The sequence below is a fragment of the Diceros bicornis genome, chromosome X (assembly GCF_020826845.1).
Source record: "Diceros bicornis minor isolate mBicDic1 chromosome X, mDicBic1.mat.cur, whole genome shotgun sequence".
NCBI classification, from domain to species: Eukaryota; Metazoa; Chordata; class Mammalia; order Perissodactyla; family Rhinocerotidae; genus Diceros; species Diceros bicornis.
Genome location: NC_080781.1, coordinates 120,981,761 through 121,005,885, shown reverse-complemented (window position 1 = coordinate 121,005,885; position 24,125 = coordinate 120,981,761). Strand labels below are relative to the sequence as shown.

Sequence of the window (24,125 nt, the reverse complement as noted above, 5' to 3'; positions counted from 1 at the left end):
TTATTAGATGCCCAGTTTAGCTTTCAGTAGCTGGGCTTCCATATTCCTGTTAGGGCCTCAGTGGATTTATTTGATAGCTGAGAATAGTAAATTCAGTGTTTAATTTCATAGTCAGATTATAATTTATTGAGATAAGTGGTATAAACACATAGACACCCAATCACACAATATTATTATGGGAGGGCGTTTAAAGATCATAGATTGGATGTGTCGTGGTGTCAAGAGCACTAGGTTCTGCTACTAACTAGTGGGGTGACTTTGCTCTAGTCCCATCGCTGCTGTGAGCCTTGATTTCCTCATCTGTGAAATAAAATGGAGTAGATGATCGTTAAGATAATGATCAATAACTTAGGAACTATTATCCCTATAATTGCTTTGATGGGGGCAAATGTTGAGAATTTTGTTTTATTTTTGCTTTAAAATTTGCTAAATGCTAGAACCATCTATCTATAACAGTTTTGCTGTATAACAAAGCAAATCTCGATATTCTCTTTATTTTTATTATGGTGCTCATCAGTTTGACCAGAAGTTATTATCAGAACAATTTATACCTGGTCTTCGTTTGTAAGAAAGGAAGAGTGGAGTACAGATGGTGAGATGGAAAAGAAATGGCTTTGGTAAATGTCAATGGGGCCATTTTTAATTCTGGTGGACTGAATGATGTATGAAAACTATTTGCAAGGCTAGCATATTTTTCAACCACTAGTAAAATAATAAAGCACCAATTCATTTGGTAATCCCCATTGTATATGCAGTTTTATAAATATATAAGATTATGATTATCTCTGCCTTATAATTAACAATTTGCATAAATGCTTGCTATTATTTAGTTGTCTGAATGGATTTTGTAATCCAGCAAAAGAAGGGAACAATCAGTGGAAGCCATTCCAAATGCCTTGTATTCTTGCTACACACATGCACAATTAACAGCGATGCTAATTGTTTCAGACCAGAACCTCATTTGTTTTTCTATAGACAGCAAAAACATTAATTGCCAGAGTGTTTGTCACTCTCTCTCTCTTTTTCCTATAGCCAGCTGTATCATAAGGTCTTCAGTTGGTTGTAAGCAAATTATTTGGCTGGATTTTTAGTGTATCCTTTTGTGATGAAGTTTCCAGTCTTCTGTTTAAGTTAGCAATCAACGCCTCCAACAATCAAAGACTATGTTTATAATATTTTAACAGTAGTCCTCTATAAATTTAAGGAATAAAAGGATGCTTATGTAGAAACCAGTTCTGCTGCTGCATTTACATTCTACTTCCTATTCCATATCTTTGAAATTATTGGCTTTAGACTTGCATATGAGAATCATAGAAAGTCAAGGCTGGAGGAGGCCTTTAAGATCATCCTGTCAAATCCCCTCACTTTTCAGATGAGTTTGATTGTCGGTAATTTGAATATCAGTAATAACCACCAAATCAATGACGCCACACTTTTTTTTTTTTTACTTTCAAACTATTGGGAGCTATTGTAGTAAATACATTTAAATTATAACTGGTTGTTTTGGAATCATATAGCTTCAACTTATGTTCCAAAAGGCTGAATCAGATTTCTTTAAATATGCCTTCATAGGGTTTACCTAAAAATAGCCATGATTTTGATGGTATATGTGTGAAAGGAGATGCCCTTGCAAAGCACTTGGCGATAGGAGACATTCAACCAATATCAGCTCTCTTCCCCGCATGCATAGATTACCTAGCTAACATCAGCATAATGGACATGTTTCTTCAGAGACTGAGAATATGGGCCTTTAAATTCAAACCATTCTTGGGTCCAATCTTGGTGCTGCCACTCTCTAGCAGTGTGACCTCGAGTAATTTATTTAACTTCTCTGGGCTTTCAGTTTTTTCACATGTAAAATGTAGCCACCTTATATAGTTGTTGCGAGGATTAAATTGAGATCAGGCATATCCAGTGCTTAGCACTGTCCCTGGCACATAGTAAACGTCAATATATAGTAGTGGTTATTACCGTCATTGGCTGGCACACCCAGTACCAGGTTCAGTCAATACTAATATTTATTCTTATGGTGGTTTGGAGTACATGCATATATACCTGTACACTTATGCATATGGGCACACAGAGTCCACAAGAATGGCCGCAGGAAGACTATCTTCCCTAAGGTTATCTGTGACCACCATGTTTCAAAATCCCATGACTTCTTCTCAGTCAAAATCCTCAGTCTTCTTGATCCCTTTGGAGGTTCTGGCACTTTGGCACATCTTCTCTTGCTTGAAAGCATTCGTAATTTATCTCGGTTCTTCTCCTGTCTTCTCAACACTTTTTAAGTTTCCTTTGTTGAGATCTCTTTTACACGCATGTACTCACGCACACACACACACAACCTCTCCCTCCCCCGCGCCCCTTTAAACGGAGAAATTCCCAAGGTCCTGTCATTGATCTGCTTCTCTTCTCGTGCTGTGTTCTCATTCTGGGTAATTTCATCTCCTCACATAGCTTCACCTTTCACCTCTACACTAATGATTCCCAAATTGACCTCTCCAATCCTTAACTCATTCGGGAGCTCCAGGCTAACTCCAATTTCCAATTGCCTGCTGAGCATCTCCAGGGCAGGATATCCTAGGAGGCTGAAGTGTAGTCTGGTTTTTGTCATCCTGCCTTAGGAATGCAGATGGGGGAATCTGGCTTCAAGAGGTATTAAGAGTTGAAAACAAGGAAGAAGTGCTGAGCATTAGCCTGAGCAGGAATAAAAGTAGTCTAAGTTAGGAAAGTTGTTCAAAATGAGCTTTCCAAGGAAGGCCTGACAAGTAAACTATGAATTTCTGTTATTATTAACTGGAAATATAAATTGGCAGTTGAAACTTTAAAAGGTGTATGTTTTCTAGGGAGGAGGGAACATCTTTCCTAATGAAAATTGAGTTCAATTTTTAGGTGCTGGAAGGTTGGCGTGTTTGAGGGAAATGTTAGTTAAAATTATCTTTCCTGGAATAAATTGTATGGTTAATCTTGTTTTCTTATACAAACACACATGCCAAGAGAAAGGATAATGTGTTCAACCTGAAGGATGAGAGTGTGGGTATTTTGAGAGCACGTGAATGTATAGACACATGCACACATGCTGGGTCAGATATACTTGAGATTTTGAATGTGTGAAAATAATTCTATCAGAGTGTAAATAAATTTTTTCTTTTATGCATTCTGCAAACATTCACTGATAACCCAGTAGATACCATGCTGTCTGTGGAGCAATGGGCTGTGAATATAGAATATACTGACTCTTTGTCCCTAAGTATCTAATACATTTTTCCTTAGTTGTATGCAAGTACATTGAGTGTTTAATTTGGTCTAGAAATATCTGCAGCATGTGACAAATTGTTTGATGACTATAACCTTGCTGACAATCTTAATGACCAAAGAGGAACTTAAGGGAAATAAGACAGTGCTAAAATGGGAAAAGATTGTGCATAAATTCGAGTTAGAAATTGATTACTTCCTTTAGATTTAGTAAATATTGAATTACTTCAGGATTTTATGTTTCAAGTTGGCTCTGAGTGTTCAGGCCAGAGTTAAGAATGATTATGTCTAACCCTAAAACTTAATTAGAGCAAAGGGATAGACAAATCTTGGTTAATGTGTATAATATTGTTAGGAGAATTCTTTGTAAACGAGTTATTCTTATGGAAACTACAGACTTGGCTTTAGCATAGGGAGCAATATTTCTTTTGAAGAAGGGTAACCCCATCCCCTCACCTTCCCCAAATTAAGTACAATCCCTTCCAGTTGAGTTACTGCCCTATGGAGTGTTAGGGGCCATCATATCCTCTAAATTGTAATGGCCTAGAAAATCAGGTGACTTCCTTGCCTTCATGAGTGCATTCCAGCCTCCTCTTTAGAAATTTAACATGGCCCTTTGTTTGCAAATCTTAAATCTAAGTGTTCTTGGTCCCAGCTGTCAATTTCAAGGTCCCTTTCAAGGTCACTCTCAGGTCCCAAAGAGCCCTCATTGCATTTGTAATCCTGAAAATATACCTTGCTGCCCTTGGATATGAAGATGGCACCCCCTTCCACTATGCTGGCACCCTCTTCCACTATGCCGGCACCCCCTTCCACTATGCCAGCACCCCCTGCAGGTCCCTCATGGCACTAAAGCTCTCATAATGATGGTGCACATAGTGACCAGTGTTTCTATTTCCTTTGCCCTAAATGAGTTAGAGACATTGATGTACTTCTCTTATTCTGACTGGAAGTAAGAATCATATAAACATCCTTGAATTTATAGTCTTGGATGCTTTTATTCTCAGTTTGCATCAACCATAGTCTAACTTCTTTTACCTTTCTGAAATTTATTCACTCAATATGTATCTACAGGGCACTTACTATGTTCCAGACACTGTTCTAGGCACTGGGGACAATAAGAAAGACAAGGTGCTTGTTCTTGTGTTTCTTAAGGTGTGTGTGTGTGCACGTGTTGGAGGGAAACGGAAAATAAGTATACAAGTAAATGAACAAGCTAATTTTGGAGATTGATAAATGCCATGAACAAAATAAAACAAAGTGGACCGAAAATGATTGGATGAGTGGTGAGTGATCAAGGTGAATTTTGCTCTTTGCTTTTGTTGCTTTTGTACAGACGTCACTAACACTTTGTCTGAGCCCTTTGGTTTCCTCTATTTCGTACTTTTCTGGATTTGGTACCAATTGTAATTTTGCTGCTTCTGGCCACTCGATCGTTAGGACCACCTCCCCTTAGCTAGTCCTAAAGTATAACCCAATGTACGCTCCTTATTAAACTTCTGTTTCATACTTTTCTTGTCTTTGTCAGTGTTAGAATTTGGCAGTTCACCCTCTTCCCTGTCATAGAATGTAAATGGGCCTAGTAATCCCTTAGGGACATTTTACTTGATTACTCAAAGGATTTTTGGTACTCAAGGCAAACTATCTGTTGAAAGAAAAACACAAGCATCAAAGGTTAGTAGTTGTGGTGGTATTTGGCTTTGCCTACTTCTGTAGTAGGAAGAGCATCGGATTGGGAATCGGAAAACCTGGGTCTCACCGCTACAAATGAGCTATATGACCTTAGACATAGCACTTCCTATCTCTGAGCTTGTTTCTTCATCTATAAAACCAGTGTTCAAAGTAGGTGATCCCTAAGGTTCTTTCTAGCTCTAAAGTGGTACAATTAGTTGTTTTCAGAGACATGGGCGAAGATTTCTTTCCAACATTCTGTTTAATTTTGTAAAGTGGATATGTAGGAACATTTTCCAATGTATCACAACTGCTTAGATTAAGCATAAGTTTTCCGGCAAAAGCCAGCTTTACAATTCTTATAAATGTCACAAGAAGTTAAAACATTGCCTCTTGTTTTAACCTCTGCCGGCTAGGGCAACAATTCAACACCACAGATGCAATTATCAACTCTTATATGTGAACATCTGAAAGTTCACTGTCTTTTCAGCTTGCCCACAGGAAATCTTTCAAAAAGAACCAAATACCACTAAAATGAAGGAAGGCATTCTAAGTTGGCTTCAAAATGACATGGCACAGGTGTTGCCCACTAATGAGTTAGGTGCCAAGAAAAGCATCTTAACCCTTGGAATGCCACTCAGGATTCTTCCAGCCATCACTGTGCTGTCTTCCTCAGCACCTAGCTGAAGCCCAGTTAGGAACTGAGGTAGGAGTTAGAAAGCTTGCCTTCCCTAAATTCTTCTTTTTTTTTTTTTTATGTGAGGAAGATCAGCACTGAGCTAACATCTGTGCTAATCTTCCTCTTTTTGCTGAGGAAGACGGTCTCTGAGCTAACATCTATTGCCAATCCTCCTCCTTTTTTTTTTTCCCCAAAGCCCCAGTAGATAGTTGTGTGTCATAGCTGCACATCCTTCTAGTTGCTGTATGTGGGACGTGGCCTCAGCAAGGCCGGAGAAGCGGTGCATCGGTGCGCGCCCGGGATCTGAACCCGGGCCACCAGTAGCAGAGAGCGCGCACTTAACCGCTAAGCCACGGGGCCGGCCCCCTTCCCTAACTTATTTACACCTTCCTACATCTGCTGTACTGGGCTTTTAGGGAAGCAGAAAGGGTGGGTTTGGAGTAGATGGAATGGAAAGAAAGTTGTCAAGGGGCTTGCCTGGTGGCATAGCGGTTAAGTTCGCGTGTTCTGCTGCAGCAGCCCAGGGTTCGCCGGTTCAGATCCTGGACGCGGCCCTACTCACTGCTCATCAAGCCATGCTGAGGCAGTGTCCCATATAGAAGAGCTACAACTCTACAACTGTGGTACACAACTATGTACTAGGGCTTTGGGGAGAAAAGAGAAAGCAAAAAGAGGAAGATTGGTAACAGATGTTAGCGCAGGGCCAATCTTCCTCAAAAAAAAAAAAACAATATGATCTTAAAAAAAAAGTTGTCAATATTCAAAGTACCCTTCGAACTGCCTTCCATGTTGTCACTATTCCACTTATTATTCAGATACTCGGCCACATTCTAAACACAAGAATCAGTTCCATGACTAGATTTTAGGAAGGCAGTCTTTTAAAAATCCAGAGAAAAGCTGAGCATGATTCTGTGGCAAGGGAGTCTGAAGGAGAAAAGAGGGTCCCAGAGGGTTTGGAAACTCCAAGAAGTGTGTCTCTGATTTACAGTTACAGAATATTGACAGAACAAGAGTGGGGCTTGTAGAGAGAGGTGAGGAAGACAGCACAAGGAGTTCCTGTATGACTCCAATTTAAAAGGCCTTAATGTTGTGCAGGTCAGGAGACAGATACCCACCAAGACCATGACTTATCTAAGTACACACGGCTATTTAGTGGCAAACTTGGGACAAGAACCCAGGGCAACTGCATCCTGTCCAGTACCTTGATTTGTAAAACCTATGCTAGCTACTATTTTTTGCTTGCTTGTTTATCAATGAAGGTGGGAAAAATCCCTTAGCAATAGGTAAAGTACATTTTATTTTGGAGGTTTTGGAGCCAGCTGATAGTACAAGGTCACATGGGAGAGAGTGGCTGAATTGGAAATAGAGACTAAAACTCAAAATTCGATGGAAATGGAGAAAGAGAGGATTGTGGCTATAGACTGGGGATCCACAGTTAAACGTGTACATCATCTGTTTAATGTTCATTCTTAATTACAGTTGTAGTCTGTTCTCCATCAAAAGATTTAAATGTCTTTTATTTTAGATTCTCGGTACTTTGAATCCTTTTCTAGGTATATTTGTTGCTTCTGCCTTATCTTTCTATTTCACTATTCTAGATGGATTTTGTCAGCAACATTTTCCATTAGTTTAGTCTCACCGTCTTGTCCAGAGTATTTGTAGTTCAGCTGTATATCACAGGCGATCTTATGTGCACGTTAAAATGGAGAATACTATTGCGCAAGTCAGAAATTACTAGATTATTTCTGTTCCCCTTGCAGAGTTGAAATATTTCCTACTTGGCAAATGGCCCTTTTTTGAAATCCTAAAATTGCACCTAAGAAAAAAATGACTGTCACTGTGGCACCGTAGGGCTTCCTGTCCCTTCACTGTCATTGGCTTACAGTCCAATTTGCTCCATTGATTTTCCAGACAGCTCGGCATTGCCTCGTCAGCCAGACACTGGAATTAGAAGGGGGCTTCATCAAGGCCTTATGTGGCTTGAAAACTTTTCATCTTTCATAATTTTGGCCGCGGGTATGCTAGAAACCATGTGTAGATGGCACTGGGCAGCACGCTGGTCTTTCTTCTCATGGCTTCTGTAGTTTCTGACTTGATTTCTGCCCGCCTCAGGGCCCAGTTTACCTTTGCTTCTCTGAGAGCTCGTGTTCGTTTGTCAGGAGCCCTAAAAGAAGGCTGCTCGTGTACAGCCGTGGAATGTCAGAGTCATCCTAAACTGGCATAAATGGGCTTTTAAATGGCCTTCACTCATTGTTTCTATATTAGAATGTAAATGCATATGAGAATTTATAAGAAGCCTGTACATAGTCTTTCTCACATTTTTTCATATGAATTGATTTGACAATGTCGTAGATGATGTGAGGCAAAATACAGACTTTCTTAAGCCAATTATAGCTTATTTGCTTGAAAAGGAATAAAAGCTACAGGAAAGAAATGAACATTATGTGATGCTTTGGGCAGGAGCCATTTTCTGACTCACAAACATCTTTTAAACGATAGCCTACCTTCTGAACCTGTGCAGGGGAAAGTGGTCACTAGGATATTCTTTCGCTCAAATAACCTTTCTTAACTAATTAATGAGAATTAATTTCTGGTTATGTAGGAAACAGAGGGTTTTCTGAAATTCATCAGCGGTGAAATAAACTGAGAGAGCCTCAAAAACTTAATTACTTATAAATGCTGGTATCTTTTATGAGAAAATGAGATAGGATGGGAGGATGAGAGCTTTTTGATGAGATTCTATGAAACCATGCAATGTTATATCATTGAAGAGCTGTATGATTTAATACTCAGTGATCATAAAATCTCGTGTTAAGTCATCCACCAGGAAAGTTCAGTAAGCCTCATTTATTCCGTTCTCTATGAGCACCTTCAGTATCTCTTTGGCAATACCAGTAAAATATTTATAAATAAAATAATACTCTTGAGGTTGATTTTAAATTCAATCCATATGAACTATAGTTTAATGTGAGTACCTAAGCACTGCATTTCTAATCTGAGTACAAAGTGAAAGCAAGATAACTAGGGAATGATCCTCTTTCTCAGCCTTCTGTCCTACAACAATCTCAAGCATAAGATCTCTGATATCCCATTCTCATGGAGGAGGTGTTTCACATCTTGGCAATAGGTATCCTTGTTCATGTCTTTTCATAGCCTGCAGTCATAGGTCAATTGGCACTGAGTCATATTGAGGCTGAAGGAAGCAGGTGAGGGCCTTCACCGGATTTGGGGAAAGCAGGAGGGGACCTCCAACTTGGTGAATATCCAGTACTGTAATTGAAGATTTACTATTAATTGATTAATTCATTCAATTATTACAGATATATTTATTGAGCACCTACCATAACCCAGCACTATTCTTAGTGCTAGGGATTCGAGAATTGAATAAGACAGGTAAAGTTCCTGTTCACAGAGCTGACATTCTAGTGGTGAATATAGACCATCCAAAGCAAGTAGGTCAATAAAGCATGTCCACATTGGGATAGGTGTTATGAAAGAAATAAGCAGAGTGCTTGATGGAGAATGTGTAGCCTTTGAAATAAACTCCATTGTGGGTGTATATGATTTTTGGAAGCATCAAAAATGATATGGAGCTAGGTCTCATAAATATAGTAAATCAAATTGATAATGGTTTTGGCTCTAAATGAGGGTTATATGGAATTAATGTAATATCTTTTGAATGCCAATAAAAATACACACTATGCTAAGTAGTGATAAGCACTTCAATGTTTTTAAATGCAGTGGAAGGACTCAAGCAATAGGTGTTGTCCTTCAATGATCATTTAGGCATCTGTAGCTATCACCAGCATTGTCTCTATTTCCCTGCCTCTCTCTAATTTTGATCAATCCTTCTCATCATTGGTAAATGTACTTGAACTATTATGTTGCTAAAAATTATCATAGGATTGGGAGTGTGATATAAAATAAACGTTTAGAGATATTCCAAACTATGTAATACACAAAATTTGATGATGACAGCTTATAATTTAGTCCTTTCATTTTATTAGCCCAAATAAAGTGAAATTTCATTTATGCTATTTTGTGTCAAATATGTCTGCAGAATGCTAATATACCCTTTTGATGAGATACAATCAGTTTGAGTCTAGGAAAAGAGAAAATGTTTATAAGCACCAATGTTAAGATGGAGATGAGCGGACAAAAGAAGCCATGATAGGAGAACTGAAAACCCTTTGTGTGTTCCTTCCTGTGCTAACTTAAGTGGTTTCTACCACTTCTCTTTAGTGATTCCATATGTTCTAGAAACGTTGATTGTGTCTCCAGGTAAGGAGAGCTACTAAAAATGGTTTTGAAAAATGGGAGGAAGCCAATGATTGCCATGTAATTACATCTTTAGTGCAACTTTAGCTCCCTGCTTTGAGAAGCATTGATGTGCTCAATGGGTGTTTACTTGAAGCATCTGCTCTGCCAGAGACTGTGCCAGGCACTGGGGGTACAGAGGTAATCAGTGGGAGATCCTGCCTTTACGGTACTCACAGTTGAACTGAGGAGACAGAAATAAATGTTGTGATGGAATATGGTGCATGCTAATGTAACGGTACACAGTTGGTGCCTCAAAGAGTCTGCGCTAGATGGAGGTTGTTGGGTCAGAAGCTACTGAGGGAACTATTCTGTGAGTTGCTATAACAAGTGATGGAGCAGGTATGCTCATTTTCTTTACCTCAAATAAATGTCTTTGCAGCCTTGGCATGATTCATATGCATACATATTAAATCTATTTGCCAATTTTTAAAGGCAGGTAGAATGGTGAGATCTAGCTTCAAAATAAGTGGGTTTTATAGGGAATATTCTAGAGTTTCTTTTTGAATGTAGAATCAGACTGGGTCAGAATAACTCGCAGCTCACCTGTTGTGAGGAGCCAGCCTTGACTTTCTTTTCTTTTCATTTTTCTTTTTGTAACACCAACTTCATTTCTAGCAGCAACTGCAGCTGAGCCAAAAGCATGGATTCGTTGCCTGTTTACATTAGACACTAAATAGGCACTGAGCAGAGGCTTACGATAGCCCTGTCTTCTGGGAGCTTATAATCTAAAACAGACAACAAACTGGAAAGACTATCCATGACAGCTGATATGCTCATTTCCTTGCTCATATAAATTCAAAGAAAACAGAAAGTGGCAAGTCATGTTCTATAGGATTTGTAAAACCTCTAGAGAGTATTCTCTCTTTTTTGTGACTTTTCAAGTTGAAAGCTATCTTGTATATAATATGCAATAGATTATAGCGTTATTTTTTAAATTGGGGATGAGAAAGCAAGCAGTATTCTTCCTTTTTTTACTATCAACAAGTTACATTGGAAAGTATGGATCAAATTAAAAGTGGATTCTCGACTTGCCATGGGGAAATATGTGCCCTATTTCACATACTCTAAGGTCAGGGTAAACTTGAGGGTAGAAGAGAAGAGGTATCATAAAAGTTAATTTAAGAAACTAGCCTTGAGATATTTCCTAGTTGTAATAATCCCCCTGGTGAAAGAAACATCTGTGGAATGATAAAGGTATTTAGTTTGACCTTTTTAGCAAAAGAAGATATTACCAAAAACATGGGCAAAGCTTGTGGCTGAGGCAATGCAGTAAAGTAATGGGAGTCGACTAAGTATTTATGTTATAAGGATGTGATCATTTGTGAGAAAATGGTGAAAAAGTAGGACATGTACCAAACCAAGATTAATTTCTCAAAGCTTGTGTGTATGTGAGAGAGAGAGAGACAAAGACAGAGAGAGGAGCAGAAATGCAGAGATGAAGAAAGACAAAGTAGCAAGAGGCTGAGCCAGAGATAGACAGAGACCAAGAATTGAAAAGCAGCCAACCTAAGGTCACATTCCAACTCTGCTGTTAAATTCTCTGTGAGACGTCAGTGAAGTCACTTCTCTGTGGGCCTCAGTTTCTCCATCTGTAAAACGAGGGAGTGTGCTACAGGATGACTCTATAGAACTTACCAACTCTCTAGTTCTACTCTTGGGTGCTAGGTAAATGAAAAGGCAGGCAGGTCGGCAGGTAGGAAATATATGCAGACAGGTTTGCAAACAGACAGACAGACTGGCTGCATATATGCATATGCTAGCTTAACAAAAATAGAAGACCAAAATTAAGGTCAGGTCAGTGGACCGTGAATCACAAAGAACACCAGCCAGGGCCACAAAATCGTCTCATCACTTTTGATATTGCCATGGTGATCTGAGGAATTGGCAGCTTTCCTTTGCCTGGCAATGGCCCAGCTTTCTGGGGGCCGCTGTTTAGTCATTTTCTGACTGGCTTAGCCATCTCTCTTTCCTCCACAGGCTCAGAAGAGTAGTTGTATGAAGATCCGTAAAGGACCTCTGATGCTCCAATAAAAGGAGAAGTCAGATGTCAGACTTTGTACATATGACCATTACCTTCCCAAACAGAACCTCCTAGCGGAGGGAGGGGTAGAGAGTGGCTACTCTTCTTAACCCTCGAAGATGAGGAAACTCAAATAACCTACCTTGCATTTTCCAGCCCAACTTTCTGTCTGGATACCTGTCTGTGTTTCTAAAGCTCTGTCAATAATTTTGAGCACACTGTGTTCCCCAGGCTTTCAAATTTTACCGCTTTGAAACTTCTGTGAATCTTATTTGCAGGGTTGGGGAAGTGATGAGAGTAATTAGTACTTGTCAAGCTCCCAGCCAGCGAATGACTTTAGTAAGGAGCTAACAATGTACCTAGTAGATAAACTGCAGCTGAAAGATGAGGCTTCAGACAAGTTTTATTGTCCGGTTTATTTCACTTTCATTGGTTTTTACAAGAAACAAAACACTGTGATTTTCTTGCTTTGCTTACAATTTACGATCTCCCCCCGAAATAATACCCCAAGAGTTTAGCTTGAAGGTGCATAGCCTGATAGTAGGTCCCCCTCCTGGTGAATTTGATTGGATGTTGATTTCTTGAGAAACTTCTGTGGCATCTAGGATACCATTTTGAATTTATCCACATGTTCACATTCTGATGCCAGTATATGTTAGAAGAAAAGAAAGTCCAAAAAAATGTTTCGTTAGTGAAAGATAGCTCATCAGGATAACAGAATCTATATTGCACCCATCACTATAGTACTGTCTTAAGTGGCTTTTGCATCACTAGAACCCCCACTTTTGCAGGCCAACTGAGTCCTGAGAACAAAGGCCAGGGTGAGCATGATGTGTGAGGAAGAAGGTGAGGAGGCCAGGCTGGCTGCAGGAAAGCTTATTCTTACACCAAGTGGCTGATGGTGTTGGTTGAGTCATGTGGAGCCTGCTTATTAGAGAAGATACTGCATGGCTGGGGACAGGCTTGGCTTCCATGTGCATCTCTAGCCTGACCTCTCCCCTGGGCTCCAGACTCATCTGACCAACATGCCCCTCCACTGGGAAGCTTAATTGGTTTCTGAAACTTCACCTTCCCCCAAAACACACTTCTGACTTTTCCCCAAAACTTCTCCCTCTCACAATCTCGCCCATCTCAGTAAATGGCAACTCTGTCCTTCCAGTTGCTCAGGCCAAAATCCTCCGAGTTTCTTTCACATTTCTTTTTTCTCTCTTAGGCCATATCTAGCCCATTAGCAAATTCTGTCCACTCTGCCTTCATAATATCTCGAGAATCTGACCACCTCTCCCCACTGTCTCCTCTGCCATCCTTGTCTGAGCCACCATCATTTCTTACATGGGCTACTGTAAAGGGCTCCTGACTGGTTCCCCTACTTCCACCATTGGGCCTTTACAGCCTATTCTCTACCTAACAACCAAGCTGATAATCCTTTTAAAACGTGAATTCAGATCTTGTCACTCCTCTGTTCAAAACCCTATAGTGGCACCTCATCTCGTGAAGAATATAAGACTGAGGCCTCCCCATGGCCTGCAAGGCCCTGCACAGTCTGGCCCCTGTTCCTGATCTGACCTCATATTTTATTATTCTGTCCTGTGCCCATTCCTCTTTAATCATACCAGTCTCCTTGGTTTACTTTTAATAAAGCAGGCCTGCTGCTACCTCGAGACCTTTGCACTCATTCCTCTCTCTGCCTGGAAAGCTCTTCCCCTAGATATTAGCAGGGCTTGGTCCTTAGATTCAGTCAGGTCTTTCCTCAAATGTCACAGGAATAAAATTGCCAAGAAGTCTGATTCTTAAAAAGAGGTCACTGGACTTGGCCGGCAGGCGGTCACTGGTGACCTTTAAGAGAGCAGCTGCAGTCAAGTGGTGGAAGAGGAGGCGGGTTGTTTTCTAACCATCTGCATCCCGTGCTAGACTGTGTGCTGCTTGAGTTCAGTGCTGTTGTCTCATTCATCCTTGTCTCTAGCATCTGGCACAGTGCCTTAAACTCAGTAGGTTTTCAGTCAGTGTTTGTGGAATGAGGGCACTAGTCTTATTTTTAAACAATTTGTTACATTAAAACACATTCAATTGGGGAATGTTGTGATGGCTGGGTCGTTTTTTTTTTTCTTCAGGGAACGTGATTGTAAAATAAGAGCTATGCATTCATTGCAGACCCATTCCCTGAGAACCGACACGTGACACAGTGTTAAACACGTGATTTAGAGGGTTTTGGTGCGCGTGAGGTTGGGAAGGTAAAGGCTGAGACCATCCTAGGTCTCTTAGGGAGATAAGACAATCTCTGCTTGTGTATTAACTAGATCACTTCCCTTTTAAAATCCCCCTTTTAGAGACACGGGAAGGGTTATTTAAATTCAAAAGCTATCCTTGGGGTTAAGCAAAAATCTTAATGACTTTAGGAGTGTTCATATAGTTAACACTCAGCTGGAGTGAAAAACACATTTAAGGTGGATTCCCCAATAATTTAATTTGGCTTCAACCTTCATCTCCTTTATCTCCCCTCCTTCAGTGGTGCTGAAGTTCAAAACAAAAGCATAGGAATGGCCTTTCTTCTCACATCCTGCTCCTTCTTTCAGACTCCACCCTCTGAGATCTTTCCCTAAACACCAGTTAGACAAGGTTGGCCTTCTCTGAAACCCTTGATTCCTAGAGCCCATTGACAGTAAATGCTGTTTTCCTTGCTGCCTAAGAACTATATGAAGGTCGCTTCTGTGGCACGGGCTTACAGGGCCCTCTAAGCCAATGGCTGGGAAATCTTGGCAGGACACTGCTCCCATTTCTGGCATTGCTCTTAAGCCAGCTCTGCCTGCAAATGTCATAGTTATAGACTTCAAACCCTCTATCTTCTTAAAGTGATCGTGACTTGTTGCCTATTCCTGGGGTCAGTCCCCAGGGACTGCCCTGCCTGCCCTGATGTCTGCCATGCTATCATGTGAGACAGGTATATGAGAAGAAAGACAGTGTCAGGAGTGTGGCCAAGAATAGGTAGTCACTCTACCACCCTTTGAGGTCATTTCATACTCCTACAAGAGAGTGATTCCTTCTGCTGTAAATCAAATGCATACTAAACAGTTATATGCCATCCAGACTCATTCAACAAATATTTGCCGAGTGTCAGTTGGCCTGGTTGTAAAGGAGGTGGGGGAAATGCAGAGATGAAACATGGTCCACCTACCCTCAAAAAGCCCGCAATCCACAAAATGTGGAAACAAAGACAAATGTATAGACAGATCTCATGCTCCAATGTGATATAATCGGATCTAAACAAAGTGGAGCCAAGAGAAAGAGATTGGTGTTGCCTGGGACTGTAGAGAAGACTGCACAGCAGAAAAGGCAATAACGGTAGGTTTTCAAAGAGAAGCAGGAGTTTGCTGGGAGAAGAAGATAGAGGAGGGCAGTCTGGGCAGAGGAAGCAGCTTTGTCAAGGCCCAAAAACAAAGATAACCACAGAGAATCTAGGAAGGGCAGTGGTGTGGCATTTAGAAGATGTGTAAGGCTGGGTTTCATCATGAAGGGTCTTGGAAGCCATGCTGAGACACAGACCTGACTTGGTAGGTAATAAGGAGCCATCTAAGGTGATCAAGCAGGGGAGGGGTGAAATAGCTGTTTTGTCCAAAGACAATACTGGCACAAGTGTGGAGGGTAGAAGGGAGAGGGTGGATGCTGTGATAGTTACTCCTGTACTCTCACCATTACCGCGCTGACCACACGGAGACAGCTATTAGTGGGAAAGTTCTAGTTTAAAGGCCTCTGTTGCCGGGGCAGAAGAGCTGCATCTCATTGCTTATCCTGATCCCTTTTACACTGAACGTGGGATGAGCGCTCCTTGTTCCAGAGCAAAAAGCCCTCAGTAGGAGACTGTTTGTAATCATGCCTAAAATTACTTCATTATTGGAACCTGTGTTTGATCTGTGAGTAGGAGCTGGATTAAGAAATCAAGTAATCAACCACAGAAATTGTAACCATAAATTGTTCTATAAACAACCAGCTTCCCCTGCCTCCCCAGCCCAAGTAACAAACCCGAAAACAGATGCTTTTCTTGTTGTTTATCCCCCCCTGGATTTTAGCCAGTACTTTGGAGCCGTGCACAAGTCGCAGAGCAATGCCTGCCAGCCACAGTGCCCCTTTATCCCCCACATATGGATCACTCATGTTGTACCCTGTCAGACTAAGACAAGACACCCAGGCAGTGTGGAACTGTTAAAAATATGCAACTTATTAAGATTCACATAGTGAAGGGGAAGAGGTTTACTTTTAACAGAACTGAGGAGAAGCTGCCTGGAGTTCAAGATGAAGAATAGTTCAAGGGAAAACCCTCCGAGACTGTTGCCGTTGGAATGATTTGTTGGAAGTGGTTTTCGTCCTGAAGGGTTTTATTCTAGGCCAAAGGCATTCAAATACTACAGCCCATAGAGATATGTATTTGCGTAAAACTACCTTAGGGCTTATTGACTTCTTCTTGTCTGGGACTGCGCTGTGCTTAACCTTCCAGGCGTGTAATAAATAGTCATAAATTATAAGCAAGATCTAGATTTCCTTTTGGAAAGACTGACAGCAACCAGGCAATAATGTTGCATGAAACAACTGTCTGTGCAAGAAAAGTGCAACTACAGCCTACTCTGACACCATAATGCCCAGAGACAACCAGGCAGGAGCAGCTTGGGGTGTTGATTTCTTTGATCATTTTTCTGACATTAAGAGGTAACAAGCTTTACTTTCCTCCTTTGTCCTCATTTCCAACTCAAAACACTTAGAAATTGCAACATGGAAGGGTCCTTGAGGATCTTTCCAAATCCTCCCATTTTACACAATGAGGACGAAGGCTCACGGAAGTTAGGTGACTTACCTTTTGTCCTCGGCTAGTCATCAGCAGAAACAGAGCTATAATCGGGTCTATAACCCAGGTGTTTTGCTTTCTTAGATGAGAGCAGCCCTTCATCTGCCCCTTGGGAACAATTCCAGTAGCCCAGTAGTAACACTGGCTCTTTCACAAAAATTCGCCTTGACAAGTTTGCATCCTTGACACTTGGCATAATGATACCACCAACTATAGCTAACACTTGCATAGTACTTTACAGATTGCACAGTGCTTTTCACCATAACACCTTGAGTGTAACCGCCAGCGTTGTCAGTGGCTTTACCGGTGGCATTTTGTACAATAGTATGTTGTAGACTGGGATCTCTTTTCTGAAGAGGAGTTTGAATTCCTTTTTTTTTTTTTAAAAAAAAAAAAGAGAACCAAGGGAGGTTTTACTTTATGTTCGTGTCATTTCCAAAAGGATTTGTAAATAAAAACATTAAAATATTCTTTATGTGAAATAAAACTACCTCAGAATTGGAATGAAGTTAAGGTACAGTGAGCAGTTCTACGAGACACGTCAGTAGAAGATTCTAGGTCAGGAATAAATACTGATAATGGATTTCCAGATACTTCTCTTGATTTCTGAAAACAGTGTGAAAAGAAACTGGTTACTGAACAAAATGGAAGAAAGGGAGAAGGTGAAGCAAGAGGCTGAGAAGGGGAGAAGGGAGGAAGCTAAGGAAAAACCTTTGTATGAAGCTGGCGCTAACAAAAGTTATGTCTTTTTTTCCCAAACTCGTACATTCATGGGGGGAAACCGCTGATATTTGAACATAAAGCGCCTGAATCTCCTAGAGCTTTCTGCTGGGAAGTTAGTACCTTGGGAAACTGAAGACTCCTTCCATTTCCTAGGGAAGTTGCTGATTTGGGTTTCACACCAGAGGTCAGCAAATTACGGCCCCGGGGCCAACTCCAGTCCATTGCATGTTTTTTGCATGGCCTGTGAGTGAAGAACGTCTTTTATTGCAAATGGTTCAAAAAAATTAAGAACAATATTTTGTGACACTTCAAAATTATATGAAATTCAGATTTCAATGTCTGCAAATAAAGTTTTGTTGGAACACGGCCACATATTTGTTTATGTGTTGTCTGTGGCTGCTTTTGTGTCGCAACAGCCAAGTCTGCAAATCTGAAAATATTTACTGTCAGGCCCTTTGCATAAAAAGTTTGTCGACTCCTGCATTAAATGGAAGTAATGTCATGATCTGAAAGAGTTAAATAACTTGCTGTGGGCTCCAGCTCTTAACCAGAGGGGAAATTTAGACACTGGGATACTCTGGTTCAATATAACTTAATTCAATGACTTGCACTCTTAACCACCATACTTTTAGAATGAAATTTTATATAATGCTATAAATCAATGTTACCTCAATAAAAAAAGTAAAGTCTAGGTTCTAAAGCATACTAATAAAACTTGATATAAAATACAGATATTTTGATGACCTATAGTAGGTTAGATTTCTAATTGCATGTTCATGCAATCTCAAGAGCTAAATTAAATTCATAAACAATTGATCAATCTAAAAAAATAAAATCAAGTAGCCATAGTTACTTTTCTCTCCCTTTTGCAGCTCATACTTGTACTTTTGTATTCATACTATTTTCTAACCAATTTCTATTTACTTCATTTTTATATGTTGAAAACGATACTTTTTAAAATTTTAATTGAAAGGTTTTGTCATTCAAAAATTTTAAAAAATGAAATCTTATGCTTACAGTCTAACTATGAATTGTATTCTATAGAGGTATGGCAGATGTTTAAATTTTTCTAAAATGTAATATTAAGTTTCCTAATAATTCCAAATGAGATTAAGAGGAAATTTTATCATTTGCCCTTTGTAACGACCTGCTTCATATAACCAGCAGCAAGCAATTTGGGTTCTGCAGGCTGTCTGAGGACCCATTTTGTATCGATTAGCTGTAGCTTAAGCCGGAATGGTTAAGTCAGCAATTTGACTTAAAAAAAACAAGCTGTAGATTCTAATACCTCTACAGCAACAGCTTTGCTATTGGGCAGGTAGTGGGGACAAGCAGTTATTTGTTTGTACCGATTTCTGGCTGATTACTCGTCTGTTCATTGTGGCATCTCTCACCAAAATGCCATACGAAGCCGGGCATTCCAAGGGCATTTTTGAATAATGGAGTTCAAGCAGAGATTAAAATACTCACCTAAAGCTTTATTCTGGATCTCATCACTAAGGATGAAGGAGGGTTGATCCTGGCTTGGGACAGAGGCTCAGGAGATAAATGAAGGAGCTGAGGATTAGCACTGAAAGGTCAGGAAGGCGCATTTTGCAGATTGGGACATTCAACATTCAACGTACGAATCATTTCTCATGCAGTTTAAAGACATATTTTGCATTGATTAGCTGTCCTTTAAGCCCATACAGTTAAGGCAGTTTTCTGCTTTCTGCCTCTTTTCCAAGCACCTGTATTAGCTGCAGCTTAGATCTAAGAAAAAAGGAGGTATTCTATGTCTAGTGGAGATTTATTCTCCTAGCTAAGAAGGTCAAGGGCCTTTCAGTTTCACATTTCCATCACTGCCTCTTTGAACTAGATTACTTTAATAAGTACTGTACTTTGTAATTTTCCCATTAGTTTCTTATATTTCTAATCAATAGTTTCATGCAATTATGACCTTACATTTCCAATTATGTTTTATTTTGGAGATCTTGCCATTTTTCATGGGTTTCTATATTTCTCTTGCTTTGGGCACTTGTGAAGTCTAGGAGAAGGTTTCCCCCTACCGCCAACCCCTGGCTTTTATGCTCTGCTAAAGTCATCAGGAGCAGCTTGAATTTGTATTTCAGGAGGCTTCTCTGAAATTAAAACAAAGCTATCTGCTGATGGGTCTGGTTACTAGACTGAAGATTTGTATGAGGATTATCGGAAATGTCAATTGGTGTCTTCTGTTTGGGCAGGTTACAAACAATGCAGCTTTCATTGTGGTTTCTTGTATGACCACTAATTTAAATTCCAAATGTTTTACCTGAATACTCTAGATACTGTTGTTTAGTTGATAACCTTGAATGATTTCCAGTCGGCCCTTCCTTATCCCAAAGGAGTGTCACTCACGATGAAATTCATTCAGAGAAGTATTGATCTCTCAGCCATCACATTCCATTGATCCCCCCCTCCCCAACAGAAGAGCGTCCTTCATGGGCCTGGAATGTTCATATTGCCTCTAGGTACGATTGTTTATTCAGTAAGGGCCTTTATTAAGCCAAGCAACACTATAAGGTAATGAGAATTACTTTAACAAACATGGTAGAACTTATACATCCAAATGAGCCTCCCTGGCTCTCCTTTTTCATCATCCTGCTTCTTCCCAGGAGAAAGTAATACGTTGGAGGGTCCATCCAACTCCTCCTTCCTTCCCCTACTGCTGAATTCCCCAAGAGACCTGTCCTGAACTCCTATTCCAGATGACCCACAAGGAGAGATGACAAGTAGATAGAAGGCATCCAGGCAGCAGGGCAAAGAAGCCCAAGACTGGCAGAGAAGGGAAAATCCTGAATACAGTGGGCACGACAGAGGACTTCTATTGGTGTGTAAGGGATGCGTAGAGCCAGACTGTTAGGAACTAATTATTCCTTTATTGCTCCTACATGTACCATGACTGAGCTACAAGGGGCAAAGAAGAGGGCTCATTTGAGTGTCCTAGAATTTAATATTACAACTCAGTAATTTCTTTGAGAGTAGGGAGCACATAATAGATATTTTTATATCACTAGAGCTTTGCCTGGAGCAGGTGGTAAGTGGATTGTTGTTGAAACAATAATAGATTAGAGCTGTGAACTAGTACAATAAGGCCTATACTACTATAATGAGTATAAAATCAGAATCATCACCACATGTTAATTATACAATAATTAAGTTATTATACTCTGCCATTTCCCATTTATCACCATCATTATTCTGTGAAGTCAGGTGGCTAGATTGCCTTGTTTTTACCCCAGGTTTCATTTGTGTGAACCGAGGCATACCAATCAATTGAGGAACTGGTGTGATGGCTTAGAACAAGAACCCCAGTTCTCCAACTCTCCATGTGGCACTCCTCTGAACAATCTGGATGAAATCAGGAGCTAGCATCATTCACAGTTGCTATTTACAAAAGTCTAATTAATACCTCTCACTCCCTAATGAGATACTTCTCTTGACTCCATAGACAAGTAGAGCCAAGCAAGTGATGTCAGAATGCCAGAGTGAATTATTGGGCTTGTGTCAACCCAGGCAGGGATGAAAAATCACCCCAGTGAACTTAATTCAGGAGCAATCAAAGGGCCAAAGTTTTAATTAGTGAGAGTTGTGATTTACATGCTCATTCGGCATTCTAACACTCTGCATTCGTCTTCTAACTTCTGTACTTCCCTGGTTGTTGTCTGACACTGGTTAGGATAGTTAATGTGCTTTTAAATAACGTTATGTTTAATGCACCTTTGAAGGCACTGACGTATGAATCTATTTGCTTACGCATCAGCAGAACTATTTCCATTAGAGAAGTCAGTGAAAGATCACGTGTTGGTAGGAGCTAAAAAAGGGGGGCATGTAAGCTTGCTACCTAGTTTTTTCACCTTTACCCGCTAAGAAAATTCTCAAAAAGTTATTTAGGACTACTGATATTAGGATTAATTTCTAATCAAAAGGAGAATTGACACCAAAGCACTATAGTGAATAAAAGAATGGAATGGATTTATTTTTAACATACAAAGCAGACCTAATATATGGAAAATGGTGATTTCTTCAACATAGCCAAGCTTTCCATGTTGCTGCATTGGTTACTACATTTGACAGCTGTAGCATGTTCTCTTGACTCTGCTCACTGGGGAGGCATCTTGGTCCTTTGAGGGTGGATTAGGTTTTTGGAATCAGTCAAATGTCATCAGAATGTAATTATGATGTACTAATGGAATGATCAAGCTGAGTCCTACGGTTGGGGCCAAAAGTGAGGTGTGAATGATATTTCTCATGTGTTTCATAACTGTCTGTGAAGAGAGTCCCAGGGAAGAGCTCTAGAAATGTTGTGAATGCTGGCAGCATCCTTGGAATCTGTATACAGCCTCTTCAGGTGACAACTTTAAGAGGACCAGCATGCATTGGGTATAATCTGGGCTCTGGTAGGCTTGCTAAAGATCTGTTTTAAGACTTTGTCACACCGCCTACATTGACTCCTCATTTGCCAAGTAACTCTGAGCCTGGTTCTCCTTCCAACAATCTGGATGGAGCTAGCATCATTCATGAGTGTAAATTTACAAAAGTCTAATTAATACCTCTTACTTGCTAATGAGTTACTCCTTCTGACTCCACAGACAAGCAGGGCCAAATACGTGATATCAGAATTCCCTAAGTGAATTATTGAGCTTGTGACAACCTGGGCCAGAATGAAAAATCACCCCAGTATATTTAATCCAGGAACAATTAAAGGGCCAAAAAATTAATTAATGTAGGTTTTAATTTGTTAAGGTCTTGAAAGAGAGAACCTTTTTGTTTGCTCTGGTGCCTTTTTTGTGTTCTCTTTGATTACAAGTAAACATGCCTTTGGGGAAAGATATCTATTTCCTCTGTTCCTTGGTAACCTCTGGGCGAGAAAAAAAAGAGTGGTCTCTGAGCCTGAAAAGAGCATCAAATCTTTGGATTTGCAGTTCAGATGATCAGCCAGTGTCCTGCCCTGAGGAATTGATAGGAGGCATAGAAGGAGAATTGCCAATAGAGGGAGAAGCTGATGATAAAAGACAGCGGGTGGTAGAGTTTAACAAGAGAGCAGTGCCTCAGGAGTCCTGCACAAAAAATTAGAAAGAGGCCCAAGGGAAATCGGGAGAAGAGCTTCTCTGCAGCCTTTGGCTGAATCTTCCTAGCTCCTAAAAGGATGTTGACAGCAGATACAGCTGCTGGTGGGGGGGCAGGATCCAGGCAGATGAGGTGTGCTAGGGAAGGAAAGCCCCAAGCCCACTGACACAAGACAGCTCAATGGGATCAATCCTTCCTGCTATCCAATGAGCGAGTGGTTTGGGGAACCATTGGTCCAAGGCCCGTGTTCAAATGCATGCCTCTGGGTGTTCCACCCTCTTCTCCAGTATCAAGTTAGATCTCCACAAAGCCTGCACCTACACCACGTCAGCTTAGCTGCCTACAGGTTGCTGCCACTGGCTTAACTTCTAATGTGGTCTCCTCAGACCACAAACGTGCATGAATTTTACAGTATGGAAACTATACTCCACACAACTTGACTTTTTAAAAAGTCTATATAAGATACTGTCCTGTGAAGAATGCTTCTACATTTCCAGAAAAATCTGTGCTTCTCAGACTCGGCACCAGGAGTAAGTTTGACTCTCCTGACAAAATGATACTCTTCCTTTGTATCACAAGTTGAGAATGCTATTACCCAGCATGTTTCCCTTATGGCCTTTGTTGCTAGGAAAGTCAGAACTAACTCTAGCACTCAATTTCAGTAATCCTACTGTCCAAGATTTTGAGAATGAGTCTTGCTCCATTTTAAAAATATTTTTATTGATCTCGTTCTTTCCCAGAGTCATATTATTGGTGTACTTAGAATAGGCTACCTTGAATTTGGGGTAGTGGTAGGTTATAAATTTTAAAAAAATATCACTGTGGCCTAGCCTGTGATGGTCTAACACTAACCTGCATTCTCCCTGGCCCGTGCAACTAGCTCTGACCTCGTGCTCCTTGGAATAAACTCTGTTTCTTTTAGTCATGGCTCCCATTTTCACACTAGATTTGATGTTTTTCTCCTATATAAAGCTTTGATCATAATTTCTATATGCTTCCAAATATCAGAAAAAGTGGCAGGGGTGCATAGAGCAGCATGCACCTCCCTATTTTTTTCTTATCTCTGGAGCCAGTTGTATAAAACTGCCAAAGGAAATTTCCACTTAAGCTAGAGCCTTCCCGCGCAGGGATCACCGACCTGTGGCAGTTACTAATGCTAGGAATGTTTTAGTTTGTGCCTTACTTGATTTTCGGCTTGTGGCCATCATACGACAGAATTAAAAACTGCCTCTGTTCTGCTCATTTTTTGAAGAGGACAGTCTGTTCCAGAAGAGATGTTGTCCAGGAAACAAAGGCTCTGTACTGTGCCCAGAAACCAAAATTGGATGGGTCAGAGCCCAGGCCTGCAAGCTGTTGGCTCCCTGCAGCTCATGGTCTTGTGCAGGCCATGGATAACCTTTCTCTAGAACCATGGACCGTTGGACAATGTGCCTTAACAAAGTCTGGCTGAGTTTTGACATCCTGGCAACCAGGCAGTAAAGGACATGTCCCCTTAATTTAAAGAAAACTACTAAGGAAATTCAAAGAAATAAACA

At 40.5% G+C, this 24,125-nt stretch overlaps 1 protein-coding gene and 1 pseudogene across 2 annotated transcripts in view; one reads left to right on the top strand and one right to left on the bottom strand.

Annotated features, from left to right (window-relative positions):
* The window catches only part of LOC131400368 (uncharacterized), a 380,884-nt pseudogene that overhangs the window by 229,645 nt on the left and 127,114 nt on the right, over positions 1–24,125 (bottom strand).
* Positions 1–24,125, top strand: part of HS6ST2 (heparan sulfate 6-O-sulfotransferase 2) — a 269,096-nt gene that overhangs the window by 189,860 nt on the left and 55,111 nt on the right. The gene's annotated exons all lie outside the window — the stretch shown is intronic.